General features: G+C 42.6%; 1 protein-coding gene and 1 non-coding gene across 5 annotated transcripts in view; both read left to right on the top strand.

The window, feature by feature from the left end:
• The first annotated feature begins 7,559 nt into the window (after positions 1-7,559).
• trnai-aau (transfer RNA isoleucine (anticodon AAU)) lies at positions 7,560-7,633 on the top strand. The gene has a single exon. It is a non-coding gene; the product is annotated as a tRNA-Ile (tRNA).
• Positions 7,634-15,576: 7,943 nt separating this feature from the next.
• The window catches only part of LOC144677377 (cAMP-responsive element modulator-like), a 146,332-nt gene continuing 133,914 nt past the window's right edge, over positions 15,577-27,994 (top strand). For 2 of the 4 annotated variants that reach the window (XM_078537513.1, XM_078537518.1), the window contains exon 1: positions 15,577-15,715. The gene's annotated coding sequence lies outside the window, so the exon portion shown is untranslated. Of the gene's footprint in view, positions 15,716-17,113; positions 17,485-27,994 lie in introns of those variants that run through there. The other 2 variants (XM_078537520.1, XM_078537517.1) reach the window with 2 other exon arrangements.

Here is a 27,994-nt window from a genome sequence, read left to right as displayed (position 1 = left end):
CAGTCAGCTTAACATCTGTCATTGGGAAAATATTGGAGTCTATTAAAAAGGATGTAATAGCAGAGCATTTAGAAATACATAATCTAATCAAGCAGAGTCAGAATGGCTTCATGAAGGGGAACTCATGCCTAACAAATGTATTAGAATTCTTTAAGGAGGTAACAAGCAGGATAGATAAAGGGGAACCAGTGGTTGTAATATATTTGGATTTCCAAAAGGCGTTCAATAAGGTACCGCATATAATACTGCTTAATAAGATAAGTGCCAATGGTGTTGGGGGGTAGCATATTAGTATGGATAGAGGATTTGCTAACTAATAGGAGACAGAGAGTTGGGATAAGGAGGACATTTTCGGGATAGCAACCTGTAATTAGTGAAGTGCCACAGGGATCAGTGCTGGGGCCTCAATTATTTACAATATATATTAATGATTTAGATGGGGGAAGTGAATGTACTATTGCCAAGTTTGCGGATGACACAAAAATAGGTGGGAAGGCAAGTGGTGAGGATGACGCAAAGAGTCTACAGTGGGATATGGACTGGTTAAGTGATTGGGCAAAAACTTGGCAGATGGAATATAATGTGGGAAAATGTGAGGTTATGCAGGAAGAATAGAGGAGCTGAATATTATCTAAATGGAGAAAGACTGCAGATGAGTGCAGCACAACCACCAAGGTCCCCAGGGAGCTCAACGGGACAAAGGAGGACACAGAGAGAGACAAGGTGGAGAAAGAGATTGAGGCAACAGAGAGCCAATCAGCAGCACTACCCCCTGTACCTCCCAGTCCTCAGGACAGCGAATCAATGGAGGAGGAGGCAGCAGTGGAAAAGCAGCAGGGGGAGTGGCGGACGGTGAAGAACAAGAAAAGTAAGAAGGAGCGAAGAAGAAGCAAAGGCATTTCCCAGAGAAGCGGCAAGAGGCGTCTCCCATCCGACACGGATGACAAGGGCAGCAGCTCTTCCGATGATGAAGTGCCAGGGCGGCACCGACAGAAGAGGCGGCAAAGCTCCAGGGCGTTGGAGGACGAGACACCCGAGCTCCAGAAAATTGGAGACAACAAGGAGACCAGCGCACCCCAACTTTGCCTGCAACCTGAGGAGGCCAGTGCACCACAGCCCCTGGAATCTGGGAGCAGTGAGGCAATCATCGCACCCCAGCTCCAGGAAGCCGGGAACAGCAACACCCCAGAGGGGGTGAGTTTTGGAGAAGCTTCTCCAGCAAAGGTCATCTCAAAACCCACTCTCTACGTGAACCTCCAGATGCCACCGGAGCAGAACACGGCCAAGGAGATCTACCTCAGCCCATCCAAAGTGAAGGAATTTGAGCTCACTACGGGTATGAAGGAGCAGACTAAAGGTCTGGGACTCTCAGAGACAGTGGGTTTGGTAGGAGAATAAATGCTTTAAAATGGGTTTAAAGATTGTATCCATAAATGTGCGTAGCATTAAATCTACTACGCGATGTGTTGCGACCTTGGACTACCTAGCCAAGGTCAAAGCTGACCTGTTGTTTCTGCAGGAGTGTGCGATACCGCACCTCAGCTCCTACAGGCAATGGTCACGATGGTGGTCCCATGGGCCATCGATCTGGTCGGGCGGAAACGACTCTCGTTCCTCCGGCCTGGGTATTCTGCTGCGGGGAGGCAACTTCACCGTCTCCGAGGTCAAGGAGGTGGTGGGTGGGCGACTCCTCGTAGCAGACGTAATGTACAAGAACGCTCCACTCCGGTTAATTAACGTGTATGGCCCGGCACAAGGGGCTGAGCGGCTGGAGGTTTTTCAGCAGCTCCCACTGCTGCTGGCGACCTCCAGGCCGGTCATTCTGGGCGGTGACTTCAACTGCATCATCGATGCGGCTGGACGATCCGGCAGGGCCGGCAGCAGATTGGACGCTACGTCCAGATCCCTGATGGAAACAGTTAAGGATGCCAAGCTGCACGACGTCTTCAGCAACCCTGCAGACGGAGCGCAGCGTAGATACACCTGGTCGCGGCCAGACGGGTCCATTCGTTCCAGGATAGACTTCCTGTTTGTGTCCCGTGCATTCACAGTCAGATCCACCGAGGTCAAGCCGGTGTTCTTCTCTGACCACTGCCTCCTACGGGCGGACTGCCACTTGGAGAAGGACCTGAGGGTGGGCAGGGGGGCATGAAAGCTAAATGTGCAACTGCTGACCCCAGAGAACATTGAGGAGCTCAAGAGGGATTACAAAGGTTGGAGAACCGTGAAACCCCTCTTTGAGTCACTGACACACTGGTGGGAAGCGATCAAGGGAAGCATCAAGAGGTTTTTCATCCTCAAAGGCACCCAGAAAGCTAGAAAGGAACAGAGGGAAATGTCCCGACTCCAGAAAAAGATGCAGAATCTGCTCCGGCTGCAGTCGATGGGGGTCGATGTCAAGGAGGAGCTCCAAGAGGTGAAGGGCCAGCAAGCCTCGCACTTTGCCTCGGAGGCCTCCAAGATCATCTTCCGTTCCAGAGTCCGCTCCGTGGAGCAGGATGAGACGTGCTCACGTTTCTTCTTCCAAAAGGTACACAGAGAGCGCTCTGTGATCAGCAGCCTGAAGGAAGAAGACGGCTCAGTAAAGTCATCACGGTCCGACATTCTGAGGATCAGCAAATCCTTTTATGCCGGATTGTATGACGTGAAGCCCACGGACAGCACGGCCTCCCAGTCCTTCCTGTCCTCTATCACGGAGGTCTTAGACCACAGTACGCGGGAGAGCCTGGACAAACCGCTAACTCCTGATGAACTGACTAAGGCCCTTGAGTCCTTCGAGAAGAGTAAAACTCCCGGAAGCGACGGCTTGCCGGCGGAGTTGTATTCGGCTCTGTGGGACTTGATCGGCCCAGACCTGCTAGGAGTGTACGAGAGTATGCTCCTGGCCGGTAGTATGTCAGAATCCATGAGGAAAGGCATCATCACCCTCATCTACAAGCACAAGGGGGAAAGGGAGGAAATTAGAAATTGGCGACCCATTTCACTGTTGAATGTGGACTATAAGATTCTGTCCAAGGTCATCGCCAATCGGGTCAAATCCGCTCTGGAATTGGTGATTCACCCTGACCAGACCTGCTCTGTGCCAGGCAGGAAGATCTCTGACAGCCTGGCGCTGCTCAGGGATACGATTGCCTATGTACAGGACAGGGGTGTGGATACCTGCCTCATCAGCTTGGATCAGGAGAAGGCCTTTGACAGAATATCGCACACCTACATGGGGGATGTGCTCTCCAAAATGGGGTTTGGGGAGGGAATTCGAAATTGGATCCAACTGCTCTACACTAACATCAGTAGCGCAGTCTCAATCAATGGGTGGGAAACATAGCTTTCCGATCAAATCTGGAGTCAGGCAGGGCTGTCCCCTCTCGCCTGTCCTTTTCGTGTGTTGCATAGAACCCTTTGCCGAGTCCATCAGGAAGGATCCGGGCATAAGAGGAGTGACGATCCCAGGCAGTGGAGGCACTCAGGTAAAAGCCTCCCTGTACATGGACGACGTCGCCGTCTTCTGCTCGGATCCGCTGTCGGTGCGCAGACTGATGCACATCTGCGACCAGTTCGAACTGGCCTCGGGAGCCAAGGTAAATCGTGGGAAGAGCGAGGCCATGTTCTTTGGGAACTGGGCTGACCGATCCTTTGTCCCCTTCACTGTCAGGGCTGACGGCCTGAAGGTGCTGGGGATATGGTTCGGAGGGACCGGGGCATGCGTTAGAAACTGGAAGGAGCGAGTGGCTATGGTGAAAAGGAAACTGGGCATGTGGGAGCGACGCTCCCTCTCCATTGCGGGAAAGAACCTGGTCATCAGGTGTGAGGTACTCTCGCTGTTGCTGTACGTGGCGCAGGTCTGGCCCATTCCAGACTCCTGCGCGATGGCGATCACTCGAGCCATCTTCCGCTTTATCTGGAGGTCGAAAATGGATTGTGTCCGCAGGGACGCGATGTACAAGCCTCTAGATAAAGGGGGAAAAAACGTGCAAAACGTCGCCCTCATACTGATGGCCACCTTTGTGTGTGGCTGCATCAAGCGGTGCGTAGACCCTCAGTACGCAAACACCAAGTGTCACTACGTGCTGAGGTTCTACCTGTCCCCGGTGTTGCGAAGGATGGGTCTGGCCACGCTGCCGCGGAACGCTCCAAGTAGTTGGACCGTGCCGTACCACCTGTCCCTGGTGGAAAAATTTATGCAGAAAAACACCTTTGACCACAAGTCCATCAGGCAGTGGTCAGCACGTAACGTCCTAGAGGCCCTGAGGGAAAAGGAGAGGGTGGACCCTGTGGGATGGTTCCCCGAGCAGACTGTCAAAGTCATTTGGCAGAATGCCTCATCGCCAGAACTTTCCAACAAGCACCAAGACGTAGCTTGGCTGGTGGTGAGAAAGGCCCTCCCCGTCAGATCCTTCCTACACGCCAGGAGGCTCACCCCATCTGCACGTTGCCCTCGAGGTGGCTGTGGTGGGGAAGAGACCGTTGTTCACCTCCTTGTGGATTGTGCCTTTGCAAAGAAAGTCTGGAGAGAGATGCAGTGGTTGCTGTCGAGGTTCATCCCGAGCAGTTCTGTGACACAGGACTCTGTGCTCTACGGGCTGTTCCCAGGGACACACACCGAGACAAACATCGACTGCAGCTGGAGGATCATCAACTCGGTGAAAGAGGCGCTTTGGTCTGCCCGAAACTTGTTGGTCTTCCAGCACAAAGAGTTGTCCCCGACCGATTGTTGCGGACTGGCACAATCCAAAGTCCAGGACTACGTGCTGAGGGACGCACTAAAGCTTGGGGCAGCTGCCGCAAAGGCGCAATGGGGAAGGGTCGCTGTCTAAGACCTTTCTACCACAGCGCACCGAGAGACTGGGAACTGTTTAGAGCCCCTCGGGCTGTACAGATCAAAATGAAAGGCTGTAAATGATTGTAATACTGTTTGTACTGATGCACCTGGTGATACATTTTGTAAAAGTTTAACCTGGATTGTACCCTTGTAATGTTGTTTTTGAAATGGTTTGGAATGTGATTGAAGATATTTTATGAATAAAGTATATTTTTACAAAAAAAAAACAAAGGAATTTGGGAGTCCTTGTGCATGACTCCTAAAAAGCTAACATACAAGTTCAGCAGGTAATAGGTAAGGCAAATGGAATGTTGGTCTTTATTTCAAAGTGAATGGAGTATAAAAAATAGGAAAGTCTTGCTAAAACTATACAAGACACTAGTTAGATCATACCTAGAATACGGTGAACAATTTTGCTCCCCTTATCTAAGGAAAGATATATTGGCATTGGAGGCAGTCCAGAGAAGGTTCACTTGGTTGATCTCAGGAATGGAGGGATTTTCTCATGAGGAGAGGTTGAGTAGGTTGGGACTGTACTCATTGGAGTTTAGAAGGATGAGAGGTGACTTTATTGAAACATATCAGATTCTTAGGGAGCTTAACAGGGTAGATGCTGAGAGGTTGTTTCCCCTCTAGGACCAAAGGACATAATCTCAGAGTAAGGGGGCGCCCATTTAAAACAGAGATGAGGAGGGATTTCTTCTCTCAGAGGGTAGTGAATCTGTGGAATTCTTTACCGCAGAGGGCTGTAGAGGCTGGGTCGTTAAGTATATTCAAGGATGAGGTAGACAGATTTTTAATCAGTAAGGGAATCGAGAGTTATGGGCTAAAGGCAGGAAAGTGTTGAGGATTATCAGAAGAGCCATGATCTCATTGGATGGCAGAGCAGACTCGATTGGCCAAATGGCCTACTTCCGCTCCTACGCCTTATGGTCTTATGGTCTTATTAGCCGAGGCATAGAATACAAGAGCAGTGAGGTTATGCTGGAACTGTATAAAACACTGGCTAGGCCACAACTGGAGTACTGCGTGCAGTTCAGGTCACCACGTTATAGGAAGGATCTGATTGCAATGGAGAGGGTGCAGAAGAGATTTACCAGAATGCTTCCTGGGCTGGAGGGTCTGAACTATGAGGAAAGATTGGATAGGCTGGGATTGTTTTCCTTGGAGCAGAGAAGGTTGAGAGGGGACCTGATAGAGGTGTATAAGATTATGAGGGGCATAGGTAGAGTGGATAGGAAGGCATTTTGTCCATTAGTAGACAGGTCAATAACCAGTGGGTATAGATTTAAGATAAGAGGTAGACGGCTAAGAGGGGAGTTGAGGAGAAATTTTTTCACCCAGAGGGTGGTGGGAGTCTGGAACTCACTGCTTGAAAGGGTGGTTGAGTCAGAAACTCTCGTAACAGTTAAGAAGTATTTAGATATTCACTTGTTTTGCCATAGTCTCCAGGGCTACAGGCCAAGCATTGGAAAATGGGATTAGTGTAGTCAGATCTTTGTTGGCCAGTGCAGACACGATGAGCCGAATGGCCTCCTTCTTTGCTGTAAATATCTATGCGTCTATGAGTCTATGAGACTCTTCTTGAACACATATGGGGATAAATGTTTTTTTGTAAAGCATTTTCAGATGCAGTAATATAGTAAACAGCTCTGACTTTTGATAGAATAAATGAGTAATTAAAACCTACCTCTTTGACCAAGCTTTTAATCATCTGACCTAATATTTCCTTATGTGGCTTGGTGTCGTACTTTGTTTTATAATACTCCTGTGAAGTGACTTGGCACTTTTCATTACCTTAAAGATACAATATAAATATAAATTGTTGTTTTTAATGAGGTTTATGAACCAGCTGTTAATCCATATTGCTGTATGTTTGAAAAAATAGGAACACATAATTGTTATACCAAATCTCTTGGATTTTAAGAGATTTGCCCTTGGTTTATGTGATGCTGGGTTTGTTTGACATGTCTGTTAAAGTTCACTGAACTTGCTGCACTTTCACTGAGATAGTACCGGAAATTTTAAGGAGATGGTTTAAGCAATTTAAATAACTAGTAGAGCGTTTCTATTTTTTTTAGCTGAGAAGCCTCTTTTCCAGAATTTCTGAGTGAGGATTCATGAAGACCAACCGTCATTCTCCTTCACCCCTCTCTAAAAATCATGCCAGATCCTGGTGATCCCCACTCCAGTGCTTCTGCATGACCAACTCTACAAGCTTCCACATTCCATGATCCTTTGCACAATGTCGCGGACTTCGGTTCCCTCCACTTCCCCATCTGGTCTCCAAACTCTGGGCCACGGTGAAACACAGGGAGATGAAACTTAATGCGGCCAAGTGTCAAGCACTCCACACAGGAAAGAAAAATAGATTCTAGCAATTGTGTTGAAATCGCTAAGAGCGAAAAGGGGGAAAAAAGGAATCTTATTAACCCATGCGGAGTAATAATTAATAAAATCAATAGAATCAGCAACTTACAGAAAATCTGCGACAAATACATTTACACTGGAGATAAATGAAGTGTGCGGAACCCGCATTTAAATTTAAAATATCTGTCAAATGCAGAATGGACACGATTGCAACCAGATGGAGTAAGTCTGGAAACTTTCAGAAAAAAACCGAATTCAAATTTTTTTAACATCCTAATTATCCTTTTTACACTTAAAAATTACTCTTGTATGAGAAATATAACTATAATACAGCTATAACTAGAATCAGATGAACCCAGTTACGCATACTGGCCGGTTAGCTCAGTTGGTTAGAGCGTGGTGCTAATAACGCCAAGGTCGCGGGTTCGATCCCCGTACGGGCCACAGATCTTTTTCTTCCAATTACAGAATTTAAATGTTATTATGCAAAACAACAAACAAAACAAGATAACGCATAACCATTTATTAAATATATGTTTTAAATGTTATTATGCAAAAATCAATAAAAACAAGCTAACGTGTAAGTATTTAGTAAAAGACTTACACCCAACTTACACCTCATTTATAAAATCTGCAGGATGAACTGGATGGAAGATGACAACATGAAACATTCACACTCATGTACAGGATAAATTCACAGCTAATGAAACAGTTTTTCAAAAAAAACTTTCTCTTTTTACTTCAGATTGCCAGCATCGACAGTATTTTGCTTTTACTATAAATTCAGAGTTGCCTGTATGAGGCTAATGTTTGGTGATCCCGTTAAGAGAGATATTGAAGAATTCTGGGGAGAAGGAAAATAACAAAAGGGAAAGGATTGTTAAGCCATTGGTGAGGCAGTTTCAAGAATTACCAGTTCATTGGGATAGGAATAGGGTTGCCAACTGTGATTAAATGTATCCCTAGAGGTTTAATCACATGACTTGCCCCCAGGCTCCGGCCATTTGTCGGCCAACACATCCATCCTTGTGATGAACTACCTTCCTACCCCAATTGGAAAGCAAAAAGACTGATTACCCAATTGGATGATGCTTGACTGTCAGCCAAACAGTCTTTTTTCCCATTTTCAATATTTTTATACCTGTTAAAGAGAAATGTTCAAAGAAAATGACAAAAAAAAATTAATTTCCCCACAATTTTTCTCCATGGTTGTATACAGCAGTGTCCTGGAGGTTGATCGTCTATTCCTGGACACTCCAGGCCAATCCCGAAGGGCTGGCAACCCTAGGAAGGAAGTCACTCATATCCTGGTTCTCGTCACCCCTGCTCAACCAATAGTGCTGAGAAGATTCAGTGGTGAGTATCTGATGAGGAAGGCTATTCAAGAATGCAAAATGAGTCTGTAGAAATTTATCATGCCTCAGCCTGGGTTGCGATTCTGCAGCACATATGGCTCCACACTGATCACAATAGCACCACATCACTGGAATTCTTGACTGCATAGCAAACAACAGGAAATTAAGCAAGAGTATCCCTATTCCACATTTTACCGATTCTATCATTTCCTATCATACAGTCTCTTCGTATATATAACAGGCTAGCTCTTGTATACAGATTGCATATTGTGTTTCACCTTTCAAACCTGAAAGTGTGGTTTTAGATGTGTCATACTTCCAAAGTGCAATAAGTGCACAGGGCTAAAAAAGAATTGTGATAGACTCAAATTGAATACATCATTGACCAGTATGAGGGACCTGTTACTAGCAGAAAACTGAGAAAAGATACTTTCCATCTTTTTCAAGTTGCCATTTACAAATCAGCCAGTACCACAAAGCAGACTGGCCATTTGCCCAATTTCTTCATAAGGCCTTCGTTATTCAACACATGCACTTACAGCAGAAATTTAGAACTCAAACATAATGAAAATTACTAAATTCTTTAAAAACACTAAATTTACCATAAAACTGTTTTTTTTATCATAAATGCATGCAGCCTGCCGTTCAATGTTAAAGTATAGTAGAAGCATCTAAAATTATTAAAGGATGATGCAGATAGAAGAAGCTTCCTTCCAGTACTGCATGGGTCATAGATTTAGAAGAGGGAAGGAAACATTTTACATTGTTGTGACTTTGGAATTGTGCGCCTAAAAGGGAACTGAAAGCCAGCCGGATTTGTATTGATGAGGAAACATCATTTCCCCCACCCCCCACTATCCAACAGATTAGGTTGTTCATACTGAAATGAAGGGATGTGTCCATTACGCGAGCGGTGTTTTCCTTTCAGAAATAATGGTAAAATGTTATCTTCATCACTGTTTCAATAGCTGTTTAAAATGAATTGCGGTTCCGGCCAGGCCACCTAGCGTAGCCATTGTGATAATATATTAGCGTACCCACCATCCTTTAATGAGATGTGAATCGCGGCATCTTTTAGTTACAGTCAATGTGCTATTGAAAAGCAGTTAATGTAATGCAGATTGCATACAATATTCTGATAAATAAAGATTAAAACTACCCTGAATTGGCTTTTTAAGTGTCTCTGTTAAACTCAATCGAACGTTTGTGTTTTATTTATTTTCCAAGATGTATTATGGGGGAGAGTTGGGACAAATTAGTACAATTGATGCAAATGCTATTGCATCTAGTAACACATGCAGAAATCAAATGCAAATATTTAAATTAAGTTTTTGATAAGAAATCAAAGCCTAGCAACTGAACGGCAATATTTTTAAAATTATAACACTAAAGGTAACTTTTCAATTTCGAATGGCTATTAATGCAGCGTTGATGGAACTTGGCAAGTCTGATACAGCATTTTGAGATATCTTATTAAATGGCAATAAACCCTCTGTGCCATAATCTAGTTTAACCACTATATTAAAATTTGTGGTATGCATAGCTGACAGCATATGTTCATTTGTTGGACGATGATGCTGTGTAGCATTTTTCTTTATGGATATTCAAGCGTCGAGATTCTTTGTTATCATAATTTCTGCACCAACAATCTAATCAGGCAGATGTACTTTGGAATTTATTTGCAATTTCAGGGTGTTTTTTTAACTTATTACTTGTACCAGAGTAATTGTTGATTTCCAATTTAGATCTTTTGTTCCATATGATCACAAAGGGTTGGGAATCCCTGCACAATGTCATATTAGTGCGATTAAGATATAAATATGAAAAGGAGAAACAGTCAGGGTTTTTTTTACTAGGAGCAAGGGAGACAATTGTTTGCGTTTGAAACCACAAGATGAATAGAAGCTATTCGAATCGAATTACAATTCAGAATTCATCACAGTCAAGGAAATCAATTTTTAGGGTTGTAAATATTTTTGAACAGCAGTACGCGGCCAAGTAATGTTCCATATGATGAGGCTCCATATGATGAAAGGAAAATAATCACAAGTGAACTATTAGTTTCAGATATTATAGATGTAATAGCTATTTGCATGTTTAACAGCAATGATTAGGAAACCTTAGGGGATGAATGCGTTTAGCAGCACGATCATACTAGCATTGTAAAGGAAAAGAAGATGATGCGTGAGAAATCGTCGCAGGAGCAATCGAATGGTCTCAAAACACCGCTTCAAAACGACCAGACTGTTTTTTATGACATCAGCTCTAATTTTTCCTGCTTGGTGATAATACAGGCGTTTGTCAATTGTGTATTTGAATGCGTCACATGAATCATAAAGATTGCAAATCTCACCATTGCTTAGTACATCAGTGTCTCGCCCAAAGTCCAGATTTCCAGGATTTAAGCCATCATGTAATATGAATTCAAAAAAGTTAATTTAAAAGTTTTTTTTATTATCTTTTAAAAGTTGTTTATCTATTCAGCACGTGTGCAGAATGGGCGATGCCGGTTAATCAAAAGTGCCGGTTCCGCGTTTTCAACCAGTCGGAAAGCTCCTGGTTGATCTCACGGTGATGTAGGAGCGGAGCGTGGGAATGTAGCACCGAGGGAACATGGTGCTGCAGAACAGTGGGAGGCTGAGACCAGAGCGAGGGTAGGCCATGGATAACAACCACTCACAATTACCCATCAGTACAAACACTTTTTGGTGGTGGTTTGGGAGTGCTGGACAGCAGGCTGAAGGTTCGCCTAGGACAGCAAATATCCTTGCGCTGGCCCTGTCTGGCGTTATGCTTAAGGAAGGTCGTTGATTATTCAGATAATGGCCAGGCTGAAGACGTTATCCTGGGAAACTCCAGCAGTGATGTCCTAGGGCTATGGTGACCAACATCTAATAACCACGTCTGTCTTAATTTGCGTTCGTTCGGTCTATTTTAATTCAAACCCTTAAGGATTGCCTTAGTGCTATCAACCCAAAAAATTAACAAAAGTGGCCCCTTTTTAAAGGCTTCAAAATTATTTTGTGCTAAGTATGCCTCCATGCTTTAGCCTCTATTTTACCTTTTGATTGCTGTTGGGCAGTTTTGCTAGGGGTCAGTGATCCATATTCGATCAAATATTGCTTTGGTGGGAAGGGCAACTACTGGGGAGTTCCAGGATTTTGACCTAGCGACAGTGAAGGAATGCCTGAAACCCGAGCTTTAGATAACGCAAAAGGTTCTGCTGAATGGAATGGTCATTCAATGTTCATTGCTATCGACCCTTACTTGTCCCGGTCACACTGCTCCTGAGAATTTCAAGTACTGTATAACAAACTAATCCACATATGCTGAAATCCAGGACTCTGGATGTATGCAGAAATGTTACCTATTGTTGCAGCACTACAGTATAACTCACCTTTCGCAATGGGTAGTTATTACTTGCAAAGGAGACAATATTTTGATTTAATACTGCTGTACAAACTCTGTTCAGTGGGCCAGGCAACTCGAAACGTCAACTCTTTTCTTCTCCGCCGATGCTGCCAGACCTGCTGAGTTTTTCCAGGTAATTCTGTTTTTGTAACACATTTTAGATCTGGTTACATCCCTTAAACAAAATAACTAAATGTCTAAGTACTCTGATTCTCATTCGGATTGTGTGCTGGTAAATAGGCATTCTGGGAAAAGACGAGGCACCGGATTGATTTATATAAATTTCTACTTTCAGTCTTTGGAGTGCTTTCTTTTTGCAATTGTTCATCTTGTCCTGATTCCTATGCAAGATGCAATTAGCTCTGCCTTTTCATGACAACATATAAAAGGGTGGAACTTTGCATTGTATACAATATTTCAATTCTTTCACAGCAGCAGGGAAGGCAATTTTGTCACCAGGGGAAATGAATAGTCTCATTGTTGTCAACATTACAACAACAACTGTACTTTAGTATGGGTGGCTCATTGGCTGCAAAGCATCTCGGTACATGCTGAGAACATAAAGGCGCTATGTAGCAAGTTATTTTCTTAACAAGCTGAACTCATTTCAGAATAAGCCCTTACTAAAAGCCCTTAGCAAAACTTGCATATTATTCTGCATGGGACAAACACTAACTTTAATTTTTCTCTCTCTTTTGAACACAGGGAATTTAGTTAACTGGCATATGTTGAACATATTTCAAAAGGTTCCAAGCACCATAGTGAACCTGATGGAAGCAAATAATCCCAATTGGTCTATGATTTATAGTATGAAACCACTTGCACAAATAGATACTTTGAGGAGAACAATATGTATCCAGGTCAGTGTCAGCTGTGGCTCATTTGATAGCATTCTCACTTCTCAGATGGTTATGAGTTCACAGTCCCGTTCCAGGACTTGAGAACAAAAATCAAGGCTGAAACACCAATGCAGTACTAAGGGAGTGCTGCACTGTTAGAGGTGCTGTTTTTGGGATGAGACATTAAACAGAGGACCCTCTGTCTCATCGGCTGCATGTAAAAGATGCCACAGCACTATTTTGAAGAACAGGGGAGTTATTAGTTGTGTCCTGGCCAATATTTAACCCTCAATCAACATCACAAAAAAAAGATTATCTGATCGTTGCCACATTATTTGTGGAAGTTTGCTGTGCAGAAACTGGCTTCTTCATTTCCTACAATGATTACACTTCAAAAAGTAGTTTATTAGCTATAAAGCACTTTGGGATATCCTGGGGTTATGAAAGGCCTAAATAAAAACAAGTTTTTTTCTTAAGTGATGAGCCCAAGAAACATTAAGAGAATCAAGCTTCTTTTGAAGAAGAAGAAAACTCATTGAGCAAGTTTTCTCTTTGGAGAGAGGGTTACTGAGCAACTGATGATGCTATGCCTGAACTAGAAGTATTTTATATAAATACAGAACTTCAACATTTCTGAAAAGGGGCATATGTTGCTAAAGCTTTTTGTCTTGCTTTCATCAGGGCAAATGCAGGAATGGCATATTTCAAACAATCACAACAATTTATACGACAGAAGAACAGGGCCCTAATTAGTTGGCATGTTGACTCTGATTGGCTGAGGCATCGCCATGGAGAAAGCAACAGGGAACTATAGGCTCCCCAAGCTCCCGGTAATTCATGAAAGGTGCAAGGCTTGAAATATTCCTTTCATTTGCAGAGAATGTGTCCCTGCGTGTGAATGTAAGTTGCTTTTAGCAAGTATAAATGAGCTACCTCAAGAGCTCGACTGTTAATCTTAAATTGATGCATAGTGTAGCTATTAGCACATTCAGTATTGTTCAGCAAGTGCTGCCCAATCACAGAATCACATCTAATGGTAGATGTTTTGTTTTCGATTTTGCACGTGCAGGCCAGTTGAGTACGGTCTGTTCTGCCTATAACAAACAACCGTAGGAACATGCTGTCTGATTCGATCAGCTAATCACTGGAACATACGGCCCACATTCCTGACATCACACTGGCACTGAAAGTCAAACACGATGTTGTTCAATTGTGTGATAGGCAGAACGTCATTTTGGAATGACTGTAGTTGGTGCGAAATACCACTCAAATAGCCATGGCATAGTAGCACGATGAAACCGTTTCCTTAGCCTGTTGTTCAAATTTGAGATATTTTGCCTTTCCAGGGTAATTTGAGGTGGTCTGTCTACTGCTAGAGATCTGAAATAAAAACAAGGTGCCCGAAAAACTCAGACGGTCTGGCAGCATCGGTGGAGAGAGAATCAGTGTTAACGTTTTTAATCCAATATGACCCATTCCAAAGAAGAGCATTTTCTGTTTTTGCTTCAGGTTTCCAGTATCCACAGTACAGCATTTTGCTTTTCTACCAATTATGGTGCCTGCTCGTCATTCCATAATCTATGTATACTTGTGTCTTCACACAAGGAGTAATGGACAATCAGAAAATTGCTGAGGAGATGAATGGAGGTAAAAAAAAACATTCAAATACAAAAGCAACATACTGCACAAGCTCTGATGAAGGGTCATCATCGATCTGGAACGTTAACTGTTTCTCTATCCACAGGTGCTGCCTGACCTGCTGAGTATTTCCAGCATTGTTTTTATTTACATTTAAAAAAAAATCAAATCATCATCTAAGAACCAAATGATGTGGAATGAGTTCTTTCAAACGGACTTTAACAAATACTGTTGAATGCCCATCTACGTTTTTAAAAGGGTTTATAATGCCTGGAACTTCAGTTCATTCTGCTAAGGAGAAAATTGGGGCAAGAGGGAGGGTAAGAGTGTTATCTTTTGAAGCAAGTACAGGTTCTGGAATTGCAGTATCCACAATAACAGCCGGTCACCGCATGGAGGCGACCACACTCCGCAATGCGTCAACTGCTCCCGGTTTTTAAATATTTCAAAATAGGCTCAGTAACGGGGAAACTCCAAAACAACCCCTGGAAATCGGTTGAAGCAGAATTCTGGCAGACCGGGCTCGAAACCAACCGATTAATCGTACGCGCGCTCCCAAAGAGTTCCAGTAAGAACCATGAAAACCGGTGAATCTGGGGATAGTTGTTCTTACAGCTTCCCTTCGGGGCGGGAGAAGGAAAGAGAAGCCATCGCTGCTTTGGATAACTTTTTTTTTAAATTAAAAAAAGTGACTCGAGATGGACGTTTTATGGGAGTACTAACGTTTACCGTCTATTTCCAGTCGCAAATCCCCACATCCGACTGACATGAGCATTTAATAAATCCGGCTAGCCAGCTAACAAACATTTAAGGGGAAAGAAACCAGGTTTCCTAGCTATCGCTCTCTTTCTTTGCTTCCTCCCCCACCTCCTCCTCCTCCTGGATTAACCACCCCCCTCCCATTTCCCCTCCTCCGGCTACAACAATAAGAGAAAGAAGCCAAACAGCAAGAAAATGAGATCCGGGCTCGGCGCAGAGGAAGGCGGAGAAGGCGGCCGAACGCGTGAAGAAGGCCGGCCGGACCAATCGCGGCGGGGCTCGGGCCTCTCGCGAGGTTTGGAAGGCCGGTCCGTTGGGAGCGCGGGCCAATCGGGCGTCGAGTTACGGCGGCGGCGGCGCAGCGATCGGGGGGTTGCGCGCGGTGCGGGTGCTGCGGCCTCGCCTGGTTTGAGGGGACTGGAGGTGACGCTCTCAGTGTATTTTTTTGACGTGGCGGCTACGTATCAGCAGAGCCATCCACTCCTGGCGCACCGTAATCAGTGACGAGTAAAACTACGTAAGGGGTAAGTAAGAGAGACGGAGGGAAAGAAGTCAATTGAGAGACGGTGGCACCAACACTTAGACGCACAGAATGCACGTAGCATTAATGCAAAGGGGGGAAAAAAATTAAGAAACCTCGGGCTGGGGACATTGAGAGAGAGAGAAGAAGAATGTGGCAGCCGCTCGGCTCTCCCCTTCCCTTTTCTCTTCTCTCTCTCTCTCCGATTCCTCCCCTCTTCCTCTTAATTTTTTTTCTCCTCTTTTGGGGTCGGTGGGGGGGGAGAGAGATGCTGCCGACCAAGATCAGAGCTTGCAGCTCAGCACAAGTGGGATCGGTGTCTTCGATCCAGGGTCTTTCTGGAGGCGGTGGTGAAAGGGGGAGGGGGTTTCTGTGTGTTTGACGAAACTCTCTATCCCGTCCCCTGATCTTTTCAGGCTCTGAAATGTTTCTGAAATCGAGAGAGAGAGAGAGAGAGAGGCCGGGCTGGGTAGAGTTGACAGGAAGAGAGGAAACGTTTAATAATTACAAAAATATACAATTTTTTTTCTCCTCCACGATTTTGTCCGACAGCCTTGAGTGCGAGTGTATTTTTTTTTCCTTTAAGGTGATCGTTTCCACCTCCTCCACTTGTGTACTCTTTATAAGACTAATAATAATAAAAAATACTCCAGTCGCGGGAGCAGATTGCTTTTTAGTGAAACTGATTTTACGGCAGCGGTTTCCAATGAGTGCCCCCCGTTCAATGTTTTATTACAGACCGATGTTTAAACCGCAGTTTGCAAGGGAAACATTGCAAGTTGCACTCTGGCGTTTTTTAAATTCCTCAAATAGCAGATAACGACCAGGATCGGGCAAAGGCGCCACCGATCAATGTAGATTTTTTTTTTGCAAACGGAATGCCCTGCAGTTTTTTTTTTATTGTGTGTGTGTGTTTATATTTTAAAGTTCGAACTCACTGATCATTGTGCTTGAGGAATACACGAAAGTTTACACATTTTCAGGTTTCAGCCTTACGACCACCAACCACCCCGTCCCCCCCGTAAGAGCAGCTTCCCAGCTGGAGGCATTTTTTTTTCCCCCACCTCGTTAGATCTGAAGCCGATGTAAAGTATGGAATTGGTCTTTCCAGCTGGGGAGGGGGTTGAATTCTCCCCCCCCCCCCCCCCCCCCCATTTCCATTGTATGTGTATAGATATGCGTGTGTGTGGGGAGGAGGGTTTGTATTGCTCCCCTCTCCCCTCCTCTTGAGTTGACAGGAGCGGTGCTCACCGTGTCTCCTGTTACTTTAGCCGCCCATTTTTTGTATGTAAGCTCCTGACGTTTGTCCACTTGCGACAACACGATCTGCTACAGTGTAACAACATGACGTTATCCTTGGTTAGACTTTGTCACAGAAAATACGACCGAGACTGTCGATGTGTGTGTGTTGAGTGAGTGAGGAGAGAGAGAGAGAGAGACACGGGGAAATTTACTTAAGAGGCGAGAGGGAAAAGCCTCATCGCCGCCGCCAGTCCTGCTTTGGCACCGAGGAGACCCGGGGCGGGTTTGATCACATCGTGGCGAAGCCAACATGTCGGAGAAAGGGAGAACAGGACAAATTACTCGACATCTGGATACAGATTATTTCAGCAGATTGCTCGTTTATTTGAGATTTTTCTCCCCCCTTTTTTTTCAATTATAAAACATCGCGCTTGCCGAATCGACGTTTGTAATTTTGCGCCGAATGTGTGCGGGTTTTATTTTTTTTTAAACAACCCCTGGAATATAACGGCCAACATCACGCCAGAAATCGTATTTTGCCTTTTGAAAAGTTTCCGACGTCTGTTGAGTTCAGGGAGGGGGGTGAGCGGCTGACATGGCGATGGGGTTTTTTTTTAAACCAGCTGGATTTGTGGAGCCCTCGACGGGCTGTTGGAACCTGTTTTCTTCCCCCTCCAATTTCAGATTTGTTCAAACAAAAATGTTTTAACTCTATGAATCCATTTTTTTTTTAAAAAAAAACGACCCGTTAGCCAAAATTCGGGGGGTATTCATGTGTGAATCGGTTGGCGTAAATTTGATCGCCTCCTTATTAATAAATACGCCGCTGCGGTTTGCAAGGAGCCTTTTTCAAATTTTCGAATACCTAACTGCAACTCCGATCCATAGGTGCCTTGGCTTTTAATTTTTAAAAAGTATTCAAAAATAAATTTGTCTACGTTTCCGGACACATTAAGAACTTAAGAACTGTCGCTCTTTTTTTTTAAAAAAAGTAGTTTATTTGGAAATGTTTGTTTAAAAAAAAAGAAAATGTAGTTCTTGCTCGAGAAGGACATAAAATGGCGGCGGTTTGATTTGCTGTGGAAGGTTCCAGAAATGGCGTAGTAACTCAAGTGGGGTTTGCCTGCAGTGTCCTTTTGCTCGTCAGTCTGTGGTATTGCAGCGTGGAAATGTACTGCGGTTGGCTCAGCTGTAACCTTATGGCAGAACTGCAGTTCTGCGGGAGCTGCACATTTATCCACTTCTTCAAACTCCACCGCCCCCCTCCCCCAATCCCGATATGTCCCAAAAGTCAAATTAGCCAAGCTGGTTATTGTGTATCTGTTGAAGGAAGAGTAATGTATGTTACATATAGAAAATGTGGTGATGGCAGTTAGTTGCACACATTTAGTAAATACAGTGATGGCGTTTATGTGCTCAAATTTGCACCCCCCCCCTCCAAACCAGGAGATATATTGCATTTTTTTGAGTTGGAAGACAAATTCGTAGCCAAGATCTGTTGTCCAAAGCAGTTTAAAACGTGTGCACTGGAATAATCGCCATTATGCCGTTTATCTGCAATTGTGATTTATATAATAAAGTAATTGGGGATTATTCTCATTAAAACAGATAAGGTGAAGGGGAGATTTAAAAGAGGTGTTGAAAATTGAGGGGTATTGATGGAGTAAGTAGAGTAGTTCAATTTAAGAAGAGCTTGCAGATATGAGAGGAGATTGACAGAGGGGAGATGATTTTTTTAATGCTGTCCATTATGACCTGGTGTGCACTACCTGAAAGATGGTGAAGCAGTTTCAATAGTTTAAATGCTTGAAGGGGGGAAATTGTAAGGGTATGGGGAAAGCAGGGGAGTGGAACTAATTGAATAGCTCTTTCAAAGAGCCAGGAGGGGTTGAATGAGCTTCTGTGATGTATGATTATACAGATTCAATAATTTGTGTTTTGTTGTTGAGGATGTCCTTAAACTGGCATTATTTGATTTTTATAAGATTATTTCTTGCACAGTATTCCTACAGTTCTGGGGTTCAGATGTCAGTTTCTGCAAAATGCACTTTCTGTAGTATAAATACAGGAATTAGCTGTAACTTTGGCAGGCATTTAATTAGAGTGAAGGATCATCTCCAATGTTTACTCGATCTCGAATCTATGTATGATATTTTTAAGAAGGACCTGTTGATAATTTTATCAGAAGAAAACAGGAACAGTTGAAAGTTAAGCTATAAAAAATGCATAATGCCAACCAGACCTCCCTGACCTCATCAACATTTGCTGCTTATTAAAGAGAGAATAAAAAATTATGGCAGTTGGTTAATTAACATTTTTACATTGTGTACTTTTATAATGATTGGTAAAATTATTTGTGGAGTCTGGGAGAAATTTGATGCTAAAATTCAAAATTGTACCAGAAGAGAAACTTCAGCATCTTGCACAAACTAGTGTGCAAATCTTAAGATTCACTTCTGCTGGCATAGGTCAATTTACACAGTTCTGATGTTGCCTGAAATAGAAATAAATGCATATATAATTTTCATAAGTACTTTTCTGTAATTCAGTCAAGATCTTTTAGAAAATCGGTAACTCTTGTGTGTGGCATGTATGTTGATTTTTATAATTAAAGTAACATTTTATTTTACTTCCAAGAAAGCATACAAAATTCTGAGAGAGAACACAAAGTTAAAGTCTTTTCAAACCACCTTGCTTTTTCATCGTTCAGTATTCAAACTTTTTGTTCATTCCTGCGTTGAATTGGTTAGGGTTTTGATTCAAGCTTTTTAAAATTTGTTTGGTAATACAGAACTTGAGTTTTGCTGAAAAAAGAGACATGTCAAAGCTTTACATCTCGCAGTCGTCAGGACACTTTGCAAGAATACCAGTAGAAGGCGAAAGCAACAACTTTATACTGTATGTGAAGAGAGTGCTGATTGGTTGGCTAGTGCATTGTACCCTGAGTAATGAGTCAGTGAATAAGTGGCAGCCACTCGTTGGCTTATCCTCAGGGCAATGCCTTGACCAATCAGGCTCAAGCCTCCTGGTTTAAATTTCAAACAATGCTTGGCAGTTATCTGTCAGTCATAATCATTGGTGCATTCTCCATGACAATGCCTCTACCAATCATTCCACTTGCCAACCAATCAGCACTCTCTTCACATACAGTATAAATTATTGCTTTCCGTTTACATTGGTATTCTTGTGAAGTGCCCTGATGAGTGCAAGGCGAAAAGCTTCAACATGTATCTTTTTTCAGCAATACTTTGGTTTATTCTTTTGCACTTACTCTCGAGCTGTCTGAATGACCAATGTGGCCATGAAACCACCTAACCACAATGGACTTGAGCACAATCCATTTTGATACTTGGGGCTAGTAAGGAGAGAATGCTGCATTGTTGGAGGCTCCATCTTTCAGAGATGTTAAACCAAAGCTTCATTTTCATGTTTGGATGGATGTAAAGGAACCAGCACATTATTTGAAGAAGAGCAGGGAATTTTTTCCAGAATTTTTAGCCATGTGTGCCTGAACCAACACCACCAAAATACATAGGCATCTTATTTGCTGGTTGTAAATGCTTGTGCAACTTGGCTGCTGCTTTTGCTGGTATGACAATAGTGACCACCTCTGAAAGTACCTCAGTGGCTGTGAAAAGTTTAAAGCCATCCAGAAGCCATGAAAAGTACTATAAAAACACAAGCTTTTTATTCAACTATAACTTAATTTTTCTATAAACTATCTTGTAGGGGAATGGATTCCTAACAGATGTATGTGTGGGAAAAATGCTGTTTTAAAAAAATAAATTGCAAATACCACAAGCACAAGTTGATTATATCATCATGATGTGATTTGGTGTTGTCTTTTCCAGTACACCAATGTTCCATGACAGCTTTTCTTGTATGGTTTCAAAACATTTCATATTATTATGAGCAGATCACCACATTGTTTTAACGTTGCTTTTAGCAATCCCAATCATGTCAACCCCTAATTACAGTGGATAGGCAATCTTTTTCATACTTTCTGCTCAAGTTGTTCACTAACAACCTTTCTAGTAATTAGGGATGGAAAGCATTCTCAAGCTTTCCATAAGGAAGTGCTGTTGGGAAAACTAGTAAGAGCACCAGATGATTTCCTAACCTTTCATCTTAACATTTTGTCAAGGAGCCATCAGGTCATTGCTGTAAAGTTTATGGCAAGGAGCGAAAGATACTCAAATTTAGTTCCTTTAACTAAAGTTACAACAGACCTTTTCAGTCCAACTGATCCATACTGGTATTTATGCTTCACATGACTCACCCCTCCTCCATGAGCATTAGATAACCAGTTTGTTGAATAGATTAAAGTTTTAATTCTTGTAGTTGACAATGTTTCCAGGACTTGCAAGATTTTCTTATGAGATGGTATAGCTGAATTGGCTTCCAACCTTCCACTGGGAAAATGGTGTTAGTTCTCTGGGATATCAAAGGGATAATCCTTTGTGCATAGGTGCTATCCATTCTTCCTGGGTCCTCTGTCCTGGTAATTTCACCTTTTGTGCTAATAGCTGAACTTGGACCAGCTAACTTGCATCTCGCCTCCCTTGATCTCAGAAATCTAAGTAACATTTGTCTGCTTGTATAGCCGTACAATTTTTGTTTCTGTGCTCTTTCGCTATAGGAGAAGTTCTTTCTAATTTGATGGGAGAAAGTACTGCTAGAAAAACTGGAACTGAACTTGTGCTGAACAGTGTCAGACTAATTCTAAAATATCCTTAACCACTCCCAACACCTAAAATTGTTTGTAATATTCATTGCTTCTGCTTTCAAGCATCACGCCCAGCTCTGGTATTGATGTCCTCCAAGTCTGAAGCACTGACACCTGTATATCCAGGTCATGTGTTTACTCCCAACTCGTGTCTTTGCCAGCAAAGTGCTTCTTTACCTTGTGCAGGTCTCAACAAGGCAGGATGTATTTATGTCTTTACTGAGCTGTCTCCTGGCTTTTGGTTTTGGAGGCCTGTCTTTTTCCCTCTGGTGAGGAATGATTTGTGATGGCTAAATTAGCATTAACCATTTACTTTCTATCATTCAGTTCGACTACTGACTATGTTTTGAGGACACATTTAAGTAATTTGAGGATCTTACTACTTGTGCTCCTTTTAATGGCCAAATCAAGATCAATTGAACTAATGTTCTAATATTTAGTCTAAATGTGATGTTCATGCGGTATGAACATATGCAAAATTTAGTATGACAGGAGTAACTGATTCAGTATTTAACAATGTAATCACTATGAATACTGAAATAAAACCGAATATGGTACAAAAAGTGGATCTTACATACTTAAATTTTCAGAAACTGGTAAAATTATGTATTTATGATGTTTTGCCATGACTTTCTCTACTTTTAGGAGAGAACTTTGTGATAGAGTGTCCACCTCTTATACCTGTGATTTGTGTACATATATCTTCACGCTTTGCTCTTTGTAGCAATTAGACTATTGATTGTGCATACACCATTGTAAAAAGAAAAGATTATTTATTCTCACCCAGCTTTCTAACTTCCTTGGGGTTTAGACAAAGTAGTTACAGAAAGAAGCTGTTCCCAGTGGTGGAAAGATCGAGAAGCAGAGAACAGTAATAGTGGCAAAAGAAGTAATGGGGGCATAAGGGAAAACTTTTTTTACACAGTGAGTGGTTAGAATCTGGAATGTACTACCTGAGAGAGGTGGAGGTAGTTTCAATTGTGACTTCCAGAAAGATATTGGATAAGCACCTGAAGAGAGAACTTGCAGGGCTACGGGTGGAGGGCAGAGGACTGGGACTAGCTGAGCTGCTCTTACACAGAGCTGGCATGGACATTTGTGAACCAGGTAGGTTTTCGATGATAGCTACCATGGTCATTATTACTGAGACTAGCTTTTAGATTCCAGAATTTAAATTCCTCTACATGGTGGGATTCGAACCCATGTCTCCAGAGCGTTAGGCTGGGCCTCTGGATTACTAGTCCAGTGACATTACCATTACACCACCATGTCCCCAGGCATGGACATGAAAGTCAACCTCCCCTCCATGCCAGAACCCCAAATTATTCAAGTGCTCAGCGTGATTAGTCTGCTTTGAATAACCAAATGTAGCCAACAGTGCAGAGGTGCACCCGATTTCACATCAGTGTTTCTAGTGCTGATCACTATCCAGTAACTCCTTCATTACATGAATTTCCCAGCAGATCAAAGATAGGATTAATTTGACTTGCCCAAAATTCAATAAGCCATCAACAGAAAGACAGGACTGCTGATTCACAGCCATGTTTCCGGAAGGGCCTTGCGAACATATATCGGGTCCCCCTCCTCTTACCCCTGGTGTTCGTCATCTTGAACCCTTACTGCAAGATGGCGGAGCTCGGCAGGCATGGACATGACAGGTTGAATAGCCTTCCTGTGCTGTAACCATTCTAAAGTTCCTTTTGAAAGCTCCAGTGGAGTTTAAGTCCATCACTCTTTCGGTTAGTGTGTTCCAAAACTTTGGGGGCGGAGGGGGGGGTGCATGGTGTGGGGGTGCCTCCTTATAGGGGGAATTACTTTGAATATGAGTTTTGGTTACTACAAGTTTCTTCCTACTTGCTCTATAAATCCTTCAATTTTTAATACCTCTATTTGGTCTCCTCTTAACCTTTTGTACTCTAAGAATAATCTCAGTTTCTCTAAACTCTCCAGCTGATTAGTCCGTCGTTCCTGGTGTTCTGGTAAATCACCTTTATGATCTCCAGGCCTTAACATCTTGCTTTAAATGCGCACAGAATTGTATACAGCACTCCAACTGAAGTCTGAGTGCTTTGTAAATATTTTGCATAACTTGTTCTTGCTCAATGCCCCTATTTACAAAGTCAAGTATCTCATGCATTCTTGCTACTTTCTCTGAGATTTGCGAATATGTACCTTCATATTCCTCTGCTTTTGCACCCCCTTTAGAATAGTGCTAATTAGTTTACACTGTCTCTTCATGGCGATCCTCCCAAAATGCATCACTTCAACTTGCTGTATTAAATTTCATCTGCCACATGTCTACTCATTCAGTCAGTTTACCGAAGCCTGGCACTATCCTCATTATTTATTACATTAAGTTTTTTTTTAACTGCAAAATTAAATGTTATACTCTTGTTCCCAGGTTCATATCCTTTACATATAACAAGAAAAACTATGGTCCCAATACTGACCTCTGGGGGATCCCACTGAAGATCTCTCCAGTCAGAAAAAAACATTCATTCACTGCAAATCTCTGTATCCCATCTTTTAGTCAATTATGTGTCAGGGTCACCACTGTCCCATCAACCCCATGTGCTTCATTTCTGTGAATAAATTTGTTATGTAATATTGTAGCAGATGGCTTTTGGAAGTCCAGAGCAACATACAACATTCACTGCACTCTAATCAACCCTTTGCTACTTCGTAGAACTCAATCAGGTTTGACAGACACAAGGTACCTTTAATAAAACTGTGCTAGCTGTTTGTTATTAATTCAAACTTCTCCAATTGCGAATTTTGTCCCTTGACAAAGTTGGTTTTCCCATCACTGACATTAAACCGGCCTTTAGTTCATGGTTCACCACAGTCTATATTATGAAATTATATTCCTGTGTTTATATGTAGTGCTTCTGTGCTGAAGACTTCATTATCTGATTCTTCAACTTACATTGGTGACAAGGTTTCACAGAATTTTAAATTCTGAACAAAATGTCTACTTTTAAAAGTCTAGGCAAGATGAAAAAAGCACATTGGATCCTTAACTTTATTCATAGAACCATAGGGCACAAAGCAAGGATGGTTATACTAAACCTTCACAAAACATTGGATACATTTTAGCTGGAATATTGTGTTGAATTGTGGACACACTTTAGGAAGGATGTCAAGTCCATGGAGAGGGTTGCAAGAGAGATTTACTAAAATGATGCCAGGGGTGAGTGTCTTCTGTTATGTAGAGGCTGAAGAAGTTGGAATCATTCACTTTAGAGCAGGGAAGGTTAAAAAGTGATTTGACATTGGTGTTAAAAATTATTAGTAGGTTTTATAGAGTGAGGCGAGACTGTTAAGGTGATTTTCAAAAAAGGCGACATGAGTTGTTTTGTGAAATACACAGCCTGAAAGTTAGAATAGTCCTTTTCAAAAGAGAATTGAAACGAAAAAACTGCATACGTTGGGAAAAGAGCAGAGAGAGTGGAACGAGTTGCCTAACTCCATCAAAGAACAGGCAAGATATGTTGACCCAACTGGCTTCTTTCTGTGCTATATCATTCCTAAGCCATCACAGTCAAGAAAAAAGGACTGCCTTTTCCTCGAATTGTCAAATGCAGAATTTTGCTTGCAAGATACAAATTAATGGGATTTTAACATTTTTATTAAAATTACTGGACTTGTTCCCAATAAATTCAAAGCACACTCGCCTAGAAGTCATTCCGGGATCAATATCCCTTAATTAACATCACAAAACTGGTCATTATCACATTTCTGTTTACACACCTTAATGGATTTCATCCTGCATTCAAATTCGCCTTTGAAATGGAGTAGTCAAATGAGTTCCCTTTCCTTGACATGCTAATTGAGAAATCTGCCAATGGGTTCTTTATTCGTGTCTACCACAACCCCACCTTCGCTGGTCAGTATGCACGTTGGGATTCCTACAGTTGCATGCGCTATAAGATTGGCTTTATTGACAACTCTGTAGATAGGGCCTGAGCCATGTAAGCTTGATGCCGAAATAGAGTACATCAGAGCTATCCTTGGGATAACAGCTAACCACGATCAGATAATTGCTTGCTGTAATCACACAAACTCATGAATGCTTTCAGTCCTGAAAAGTGCCCAGGGGTGTATCAAAAATTTGAGCAACAGGTGAAGCTAGCTGTTTCATGCTGCTACTATTTATGCTGGTATTCTCCACTAACAGGATGCTGCCATCAAGCCAAAAAGACATTCTGCCTGCCACACAAATGAGTGATGTATGTGAAGTTTAGTGCCAGTGTGATGCCATACGTCCCATGACTGGTGGATCATATCAAACAGCATATTCCTTCGGCTGTTTGCAACAGGCAAAGTACTGACCTGACTCAACCAGCCTGTGATTGCAAAATTCAGAACATAGTGTCTAGCATTAGATGTGATTCACGATTGGATACTTATTAAACAATCCTGAATGTGCTAAGTTGGTGACACAATGATAATGTTACTGGACTGGTAATCCAGAGGCACAGGCTAATGGCCTGGTGGCACAGGTTCAAATCCCATCACAGCAGCTGGTGGAATTTAAATTCAATTAATAAGTCTGGACTATAAACCTAGTTTCAGTAATGATGAAAATGAAGTTATCATCAATCTTCTTAAAATTCTATCTGGTTCATTAATGTTTTGACAAGCTTACCCACATACGCTTTACCCAAGCTTGGCCTATGCGGTGACTCCAGATCTGCAGTAATGTGATTGACTTTTAACTGCCCCTGAAAAAGCCAAGAAAGCACTGAATTGAAGGACAATTAGGATGGACAACAAATGCTGGCCATGCTAATGATGTCCGCAATCCATGAAAGAATAACATTTTTAAAAGGTGGTGATGTTTGCTGATGATTGCACAGTGTTCAGTTGCAATTGTGACTCCTCAGATACTGAAGCAATCCATGTCCAAATGCAGCAAGAGCTGGACAACATTCAGGCTTGGGCTGATAAGTGGCAAGTAACATTCATGCCAAGCAATGACCACCTCCAGTAGGAGAGAATCTAGTTGTTTCCCACTGACATTCAATGGCGCTGCCATTGCTGAAGCCCCCAGCATCAACATTCTGGGGATACCATTGATCTGAAACACCTGGACCAGCCATATTAATACTACAATCTACATTAATGATTTGAATGAAGGGATCGAATATATGGTAGCTAAATTTGCTGATGACCAGGATAGGCAGGAAAGTATGTTGTCAAGAGGAGGCAGAGAGTCTGCAAAGGGATCTAGACAGGTTAAGTGAGTGGGCAACAATTTGGCAGATGGAATATAATGTGGGAAAATGTGAACTTGTCCACTTTGGCAAGTAAAATGGAAAAGCAGTATACTATTTAAATGAAGAGAGATTGCAGAACTCAGTAGTACTGAAGGATCTGGGTGCCCTGGTACATGAATCACAAGAAGTTAATATGCAACTACAGCAATTGATTAGGAAGATAAATGGAATGTTGGCATTTATTGCAAGGGGAATGGAATATAAAAGTAAGGAATTTTTAACTGCAGCTCTATAGGGCATTGGTGAGACCACATCTGGAATGCTGTGTATAGTTTTGGTCTCATTTGAAAAAGGATGTAATTGCTTTAGAAGCAGTACAGAGAAGGTCCACTAGACTCATTTCTGGGATGAAGGGCTTATCCTGTGAAGAAAGGTTGAATGGGCTTACACCCATTCAGAAGAAGTGATCTTACTGAAACATATAAGATGGTGAGGGGTTTGACAGGGTGGGTACCAGGAGGATGTGTCCACTTGTGGGGGAGACAAGAATCAGTGGACACAGTGTAAGAATAAGAGGTCTCCCTCTTAAGATTGAAATGAGAATTTTTTTTCTCTGAGAGTCGTTAGTATGTGAAATTTGCTTCCCCAGATAGCAGTGGAAGCAGGTCATTGAACTTATTCAAGGCAGAGTCAAATTTTTCATAGACAAGGGAGTCGAGGGTTATGGGGGATGGGGGAGGTGCAGACAGGAAAGTGGAGTTGAGGTCACAACCAAATCAGCCATGATCTTATTGAATGACAGAACAAGCTCTAATGGCTGAATAGCCTACTCCTGCTCCTCTATTTCTGCTATGGCTACAAGAGCAGGTCACATACTGGGTATTCTACAGTGAGTAACTTACCTGGCTCCCCAAATCTTGTCCATCATCTAGAAAGCACAATATGCAGTGGGTTGGAATACTCTCCACTTGCCTGGATGAGTGCAGCTCCAACTGAACTCCAGCAGTTCAACACCATCCATGACAAAATAACCTGCTTGATCAGTACCCCATCCACCACTATAAAGATTCACTCCCTCCACTATTTACACACAATG

Source organism: Cetorhinus maximus, chromosome 3, assembly GCF_964194155.1.
Source record: "Cetorhinus maximus chromosome 3, sCetMax3.hap1.1, whole genome shotgun sequence".
NCBI lineage: Eukaryota > Metazoa > Chordata > Chondrichthyes > Lamniformes > Cetorhinidae > Cetorhinus > Cetorhinus maximus.
This window is presented reverse-complemented; position numbering and strand designations above follow the sequence as displayed.